Genomic DNA, 9,167 nt, shown 5'->3' on the forward strand with positions numbered 1-9,167 from the left:
TGCAGTCACAGTTTGTCTCAGCACCTTTTGAGTTGATGCTTACTGGTTAAACTAACTAAAGAGACAGACTTTTCTGCAGATGCTAACAAAACTGCAGTGTAAGTGTCAGATCACAGGTTTGATTCCTGCAGCAGACGTGTGTCCTGTCCTGTGTGAGAGACACTGAACCTCCTTCACCTGCTCTGGATGAGAGCTTAAAATTTAATGCCCGTCTGCAGCAGGCGGTGAGTCTGTGGTGCATGAAATGTCTTTTATCTAGCGTCCCCTGGTGATACTGTATGTTTTCTTAAAATAACCCTGAGTTGGCGTTTTAAAAGTTTGCAAAGCTTGTGATCACCTTTAAAGAAACTTGTCAGGTCCTCACGAGAGCTGCGAGACTCAGGAATAAAAAAAATAGGTAAAATAAAAAAAAAACACATTAACATAACACTGATCAAGACACGCTGTCTTTATTTTGCAGTGGGAATACAAATTCAAAACACAACCATCCATGGAGCATTCACACAGCTTATTTTTTCCAGTCTCAGTGTGCTTTTTGTACAAGCGCGTCTCGGAGGAGAAACAGCAAAAGCCTGTCACAATCAATGCAGTTAAAGGCGACTTAAGAAAACATATCTGGAACAAAAAAAGAGAAAAATGCAATACCTTTTCAGTCACAGAACACATTCCTGTCATTTGCAGAAAGAAAGGCAAAGCAGTAATAACAAACAGTGACTAAGGAACGTAAAAAAGTGCGCTTCGATAAAAGAAATTTTTCCTAAATCTCAATAAGGAAGATCTTTTCCCTCCTGGTGGATCATAAACTTCGTCATTTTTGCTTTCTAAGATCCTTCATTTCACTTCATGCAGGATGCTGCACCAGCCGTCTGTAAGTTCAAACACAGCTTTGTTTAAACATCGCGTTGGTATGAATGTGTTGTACTAAACAAGATAGTTATGACACAGACTACAAATGTAATTAATTTGGCTTCTTGTCGAGACTTTGATGAGAAGATTGATACCACTCTCATGCTGCTGTAGGTACCAGATGTGTATACAGATGATGTACACATGATGATTGGCTGTATGTTGGAAGAGATCAATGATTGTGGCGTGTTAAGAACACAGAAAAATATTTTAATTTAATAATTTCTTTTGTTAAAACTTACAAGTGGTCATACTTAATAAAAGTTATATAAGATGACATTAGCAAGTGTTAACTAGCTAACTAATATGACTACAAGAAGTCTGTCCTTTACTTAACAGCAATTTCGTGATTCTCCAAATTCATGATTCGATTTGACTTTTGATTCTAATTTAGCTTAGCACAAAGAGTGGAAACAGATGGAAACAGCTAGCCTGCTTCGTCCCTATTTAAAAAGATTTGTTCTTAAATCAGTTTCCTAATATGACAGCTGACACAACTAAAATTGTCACATTTTTCTCTGCTGACATGAAGCTCTGTGAAAGCATTTTTTTTTTTTTTTTACTCTTTTGAGACATTTTACTGAATAAAACTTGTCTACAAACGGAGCACAACACGCAGCCCGAGGGGCCGATCAGACAGACAGAGATGCATCGCTACAGATACGGCCGCTTCAAAAAACGACCGTGGCAAAGTGCCTTTGGGATAAAACAGCTGGTGTACACAGTAACATCGATGAGCGGCGCGACTCGACGCCTCGCACTGAAAAGTTGAGAATGTTTTGACTTTTAGGCGCGTCTAAAAACTGCTAGAAAAATGAGACGCGCGGTGCAAGAGTGGAGTGCATATTTGGTGCGCCGCCATCATAGGAAAATAATGGTTTTGCTGGTGTTTCTAGTGATGCATCTCAGTGCGATCGCCCCTTTGTACTGAAAATTGGGGGCCTTAAGTTTGCTAATTATCAAGTCTCAGAGCATTAGACTGAAACGAGAAGTTTGCGTAGTTACAACGAAGGAAGAGAAGTTTAGAATAAAACATAAAATGTGGAAATGTTCTTGCACGAGACCAAATATTTCAATATAAAATATAACAGATACTGTTGAGTTTAGATTTAAACTTATGATCAGCTGGTGCAGCTATCCGATGATCTTCAAACTGTCACTTAAAAACAACCTCAAGAGCGTTTGTTGCACTTCAAATCACCCCCAGCATCATTTCTGGGTTTGGTAAGAAAAACTTTTACAGCTGGTGTTACGTTGCTCTTAAAATCCTGATTCTGTCAGTCATTTTTCAGATTTGTACAACCCTCCATCTTCCTCCTCTCCACCATAATCATCGTATCGTCCGGGGGAAATTTAAGGTTCACTTCTAGTCTCTCCTTACTGAAATCAACTTTGGTACGAATGAAATACAAAGACAAAACATTCCTCAATGACTACATTCAACCGAGGGCAGGAAAAATGAAATTTCTAAACCTCTAAATCTGCAAGTCACTCAGCCAACTTTGTAAAAGCATCGTCCTGTAAATGGCTGACGGACGTCAGACAGCCACCTTTCAATACCCGCTGGATCTGAATCTTTTAAACTCCTGACTAATGGACTCCAGCGCCACCAGGTTCAGATACTCCAGATGACCCCGAGCTGCTTTTAGTGCTCCAGCTGTGTGTTGGGGAATACACAACGTCTCTGTGGAGAGTAAGACTGTGGATACAGACAGGAGGAACTCAAATACTAAATTATTTTAGTTTAGGATTACAGGTTTGAATATTGACTCAAATCTATCAAATCCAAACCACCTATCGATCAGTGACACTTAGGAAAACGTACTGTATTTCTTTTAAAAATGGTATTTAAAGAAAGGTCCAAAATTTCTCCAGAATAGAGATTCTGCAGCTTTGTTTTAATACCAAGCAGGGCTTAATGTTTAAAGGAAAAGTCTGGTAATATTTTTTTCTTCTTGTCAACAAATCCCATGAAAATACCAAAGCCAACAATGACTATATCAACAAACAAGTACAGTGTGTGTATCCAAAGCCTGATTTATCTGTCATTACTGTCCAAAAACTATTTAAAACACTCCAGTGAGTCACACTGTTGCACTGGGTGACACATTCCTTCATTACTTTAAGGTTATTTTGACTCTATCCTACACTCACTGTCCTGCTGCAGGAAACACTCACTAATGCACCAAATGTGGTTTAATCCGCAGCTGAAAATAGTCCCCAGTAGATGCACTATTTACTCCAGTGTCCACATATTTTTTGGTGATTTTTAAGCATTTTAATTAAATGTAAATTAAAGTAAATGATGCTGGATTTTGGGGGACTTGAAAATCACAAAAAACTCCAAAGGCACTCCCTTTTAGAAGAGATTTATTTGTTTTAAGGTCTAAGGTGACTGTGTGATGACGGCAAAGGCATTTTAATTGTTTTAAAAGAGATGCCTTGGAGTTTTTTGTGGTTTTTGAGTACAGATGGCTCCCTATCCACAGAGCACCTCAAACAAATGCCCTTACCCAAACATTTTTTACAGATATTAGGGAATTAAAATTTTTTTTAGCGTACATACGATCCAAAATTACACACAGAGGTGATAGATTAGAATTAAGAGAAATGATCACATATGCATTAAATTCTGTCTATAAAACTACAATCATCAAACTGATATACATCTCTCTGGCTTGAATTTGTGGAGAGAAACACACTTGGTTTTAGTCTTCATGGGATTTCTTGACAATGACAAAAATAAGAGAGAATTACCAGAGTTGTTCCAGTACTGATATCAGCAGGTATAACCTCTCATGAGCGACTTTGTTTACATAAATTTCATTTAATCCACTGATTTTAGCCTATACAGCTGTTAAAATATAATAATGTAGATTTATTTTTAACACAGAGGAAGTGAATTGGTTCTCTGTATCAGCTGAAACATAAAGCTCTGATATCAGACTTGGTATCGGGAAGGAAAAAATGGTTTTGGAACATCTCCAATAAAAAGAATGCTTTAAAATGTTAAATGTTGGTCCTTGACTTTTCCTTGACATCACTCGCGTACAAGCCGGTCATTTGACAAACTTTCACACTCATGCAGGGACACACTAGAAATAATTTAGCCTTCTTTTAAACCTAGAAAATCCATTGCTCTTTCCTGTGTAAACACATGCGGCCACAAAAAAATGCATCATAACACTGTTTTTCAATTCCTATTCTTATTAATCCAGAAGTAAAATCGGTTTGTAAATCTACTTGAGACCAGGGTCCGTTTATTTACAGCACAGAAGAGGAGCGCCTTCTCGCTGGCATAGATTCTAACAAAAACTTCAGCAAAACATTTAGAAAATGGTGCTTTACCTCACTGCCATCCTCCCTTTTTGTACTTATGAACCACGGAGTATAAATTTGTATGGTTGCCAGAACGCCCACTCATGCAGGCGCCACTAATACTGAATAAAAAACGAGAGGCTTCGAGACACCATGATGACAAGACAGAAAAAGATCTAAGTAACATTTCTTCATATAGTGTAAAACTTTTGATAAATTATTCAAATGAATGCTTAAAAAGGAAGCAATGTACAGAAGTGCGAGGATTAAATGTACATCTTTATATATTACTGCATACAAAAAAGAGCATGTGTGAACTTAAGGTGTGTTCGGGTTGGTTTGGTCTGAGAGAGCGTAAGGTTCGCTGTGAGAAAAGCATCTGTTGCGGCAACAACAGCAGTCAGGACGGCTGACCACGTTTGATGAACACTGTTTAAATCTAATCTTCTCCCGTATGAGTCAGCTCCGTTTACCCAGGAGGCCGAGCTGCAGGCTACGTGCCAGAGAAAATGCTTCCAACGGCAGCTTAATGCACGTAAAAAGGGGTCTGTGGGAGTTCACTGGAACGTCGTGTTTTTGTGTTTTCAAAAAGCAGTGATACACAGGACAAGCTTTCTGAGCAGCTGGGATGAGCAACAAAGCCCAAAAGATTTCAGCTTTGTTGCTTTAATTACAGTTGAGTAACTTGTTGCCGGGAAACTATTGAAACATTTGATTTAAAGTTGTCAAAAGTTTCAATACTTTGATATTTTTTCAAGACCATGTTTGTTAATTTAAAAAAGAAAAAGATCATGTTATTTTGTGTGCCTAGGACTTTTTTTTTCTTTTCACCATTGTATCAGAAATTGTTAATTTTACTAGTATTGTGTCGATGTTTTAAATTCTGGTATCGTGACATTAATTTGATGCTTTGGTTTGCGTTCACACTGCAAGAAACCACCATCTGCACATCAGAGGACGACCACTCCTGCAGAGCCGAGAGAACAGGGACACTCAGCTGATGAAAAACCTCGTCGGCCAAGAAATGCTGGCCTTGGTTAAACTCTTCGTGATCGTCAGCTGTCATCCGCCGATCAGATACGATCCAGAGCTCCCTTCTTTTCCTCCTGAAGTATTTTTAAATTCATGAGTAAGTTGGCAGGCAAACTGAGAGAGAAACTGATTAGAGCCAAATAAATCTTCCACTTCCTGACAAAATAATCTCACCTCAAGGTCCATGATGTAGCTGTTAATAAGGAGCTTTCTGTCATGTCACACTTTTCTGAGCGCTTTGAGGACTTATTGTTCGTGCTAGATTAAAAATGGATTCAAAATTCATTCTTGACCTTGCGAACAGTCGCTGACAAAACAATCTCACCACCAGGTCCACTGAGTAGTAGTTGAATAAAAGTAAAATTGAAAACATTATAAATATATTTGGCGTTCAATGGGAGATGAAACCACACTTAACAAAACTTGCCGTGCAAGTGCAGATGTTCTTCTCGTACATGTTGGCCCAAAAGTTCAATTTCAGCTTTTGATTCTTGAGAATGGAGCTACAACAATTAGTCGACTAATCTAAAAGTTGATTAAAAGAAATTTAACTGCAAACTATTTTGATAATTAATCGTTTCAAACATTTGTCAAACATTTGCTGGTTGCAGCTTCCTAAATGTGAGGATTTCCTGCTTTTCTTTGTCATTTATGACAGTAAATGAAGCGTCTTTGGGTTTTGGACTGTTGGTTGAACAACAGAAGCATTCTGAAGGCGTCATTGTGATCAGCATTTTTCACAATTTTTTTGACATTTTATGGACTAATCGATTAATCAGTAATGAAAATAATTGTTTGTTGCAGCCCTACTTGAGACTGCTTAAATTTAATCTTTAAACCTGTATGCAACATTGACATATTATCACCTTATAAAGTAGATATGGCAAATGTATTAGAAAGCATTTGCTTGCTTACACATCCGTCAGATACTGAGGAACATTAGCACTCATGTGGAATCATGTTTGTGTCCACCAGATGAATTTAAGTGCTCTGTTTACATTCCTTTAACTACATTTTTGGTCTCCAGCAACTCCTTAGACAAATATCTGGCTTCTTAGCTGTGAATAGGTCCACTATACAAATCGTCTGATACTGATTATATTAGTGTAGCCTGATCTTTATCTGTAACTCTACAGATTTCATTTATTATACGGAATTTGGATTTTGAATATAAATATGAAAGTTTTCAACAAAACTTTGAAGCTTCAAAGTATTTGGTACAGCCCTGACAGCCGCTTTAAATTAAAAGTGCTCAGAAAAATTCCATTTTGGATGACTGGGCAAACTCTTATCTGCTGATAAAGATCATGGATTCTGACTGAAATCTACAGAACAGCTGCTAAATGATGTGTGAATGTTTTGTCAACTTTCTATGGTCAAGAATGAGCTTTGAAATGAAAAATCTTCTGCGCAAATTAGCAAATTATCGAAACCCATCTCTTTAAGAATGCTTGATTTAATTTTAGGGGTCAGCAGGAATCTGTGAAGTGATTCAAACAGCTAATTATTCTTTTGTCAGTCGAATTTCAGTTACTGTTGCCTGATTGCTCTCAGAGCCAGAGAGCGTCCCCATCAGCGAGGCTGTTTGCAGCGTGAAAGCACATCATGACTCATTTTATTGCCTGCTGCAAAGAAGAAGCGTTGTCAGCCTGTGTAACCACAAATTACTGACCAGAACACCACCACCTTTAGTCTGCATCGGGGAGTAAATACTGATTTGAAAAAAGCCTCAATTTCTGACAAGTAGTGCAAATTCCTTGTGGTGATAATGGCCAAGGTGCTCTCCATAAACACATTCAGTGCTTCAGCGTTGATACGTATCAAAACGAGCGGCAGCGTGCTCCTTATTCAGTCGCTGCACTACAAGGCTGCTTTCACACAAACCGGTTCAAAGGGAAGGGTGAAAATAAAGGCACAGAGATTTGGACTTCTCTTCCAGTCCTTTCCCTCCCTCCCACTGTCTCGAGCGGCAGCTTCGAGAAGTTTCTAGAAGGCTCTGTCGACTGCGATCACCGTCAATACCCTCTACCGCACAGGACCCGACTGCTGGCCCTGCGAGCTTCAGCCTTGATGTGTCAATCCAGTGGATATCACCGCCTCCTCCTCTCCCCAGGGAGCTCTCACAGTCGCACTTCTCCGTCAGTAGAAAGCAGTGGGTAGAAACAAAAAAACTTAAAGCAGCAGCAACAGCAAAAAATTCGCCTCCTCTCCTCGATTTCTGAATTCAAACCTGATCCATTTATAGCCTAGCGCAATCATACACAGTCACAACAAACATTTGAAGCATATTACAGACTAACAGCTACACAAGCGGCGAGGGGGAAAGGTACTTTTATCTTTTCAAACATCCTGCTCTCTGTTAAACATCCTGTCCACGGCTGGCTGGCAGCCTGCCTCAATAGATAACATCTCGACACAGTTTTTTAGACTTTGTTCAGGCTGCAGGACAATCTCATTTGTTTCTCAAATCAGATCTTTCAGTCAGACTGTCCTCACTGTTATTCATAAGTGATCAGATCAGATTTGTGTGTCCAGACATCACCAATCAATCTGCGTGGTAATGACATAACTGTCAGTACGCTGGTGGCACAGCTTTCCAATGCTAAAGCTTCCATCATCTCGTCCTTCAAACAATCGTCCTATTAAGTAGTTATTAAGTCCTCCATCACACCAGACAAACTCATAGGTCTCAAAAACAATGTGATGTTCTCATGCACTTCTGCCAGTCTGAGCTTAACGTCATCATTGTGTGTCGTGTTGGGAGTGACGTAAAGCACTTTCTAAAGTGAGTGTCGCATTTGTAGAAATCTGATTGGAATCACGTTTCAGTGGATGGATCCAACTTGCAAAAATCACATTTTGTGTGTTGTTTTTTTGTTGTTGTCCAGACTTTCTAAAACCAGTCTAGATACAATCAGGATATGCCAAAAAAAAGGAAATCTTATTTTGTGCTAGCATGCCTTGTTTAGCTGCCAGCCTAAATCCATTTTGTGACATATCCAGATTGTATCCACACTGACTTTAGATGTCCTGGATAGCAAGAAAACATGAAATGCAATTTTTGCAAACTGGATCAAATCAGACTTCTACAGATGCATCTCAGTCCAGAAGCTGCAGCTGCTCAAGGTGTCTCTTGCATCACTCGCAACACAATACAGGCAACAAAATCAAATCCAGAGTGATGGACGCTGTGTCACCAGCTTACATAGTTACTGATCCCGGGCAAATAAGGGATAAGCATTGCCAGCTCATCCAGGGCACGGTGGGCTAGTAAATCTAGCAACTCACTTGCCTGATCATGCACGCCTTTTTTGAAAAAAAATAAAATAAATAAATAAAAGTTTTTTCCTCAGAGCTGGAGATGGAAGTAGCTACAGAGGGAGCCATCTCGCTTCTGTCTCATCTCTGTTGAGAGCTGGACATGCACAGTACCGATCAGGCACTTGCAAAGGATTTGGGTGAAGCTCCAACTATGAATTGTGCAGTTTGCTGCAAGTTCGCAAGGTAAAATAGGGTCATTTTTCAAAGGTATGTCAAGATTTTGAAAAACCTTGCTGGAGTAACAAGAGCCAAAAGCATCTTGCTTGCATGGGAGCTAACAGTGCTGCCAACAGTCCCTCCTCCATGGCTCTGCTGGCGTTTGTATGAACACTGAGGTCAGTCAGGTAATCACAAAACTGATTACCAAACTTCACTGTTCACGCTTATGTTGTTACCAAAGCAACTCATGCAGATAGCTTGATGATGTTCAGACACACAAATCTGATCTGATCACTTGCAAATAGAAGTGCAAACAGTCGGTCTTAAAGCTCTGATCTGATTTGCCTACGGTCTGAAAAAAGCCGTTGTTTCCTGCTTTCTTTATCAATGTCTCCATATCTCAGCTGTCACGAGGCTTGCCTCTTTTCTCT

The sequence above is a fragment of the Lutjanus erythropterus genome, chromosome 18 (genome assembly GCF_056507025.1).
Source record: "Lutjanus erythropterus isolate fLutEry1 chromosome 18, fLutEry1.hap2, whole genome shotgun sequence".
NCBI classification, from domain to species: domain Eukaryota; kingdom Metazoa; phylum Chordata; class Actinopteri; order Lutjaniformes; family Lutjanidae; genus Lutjanus; species Lutjanus erythropterus.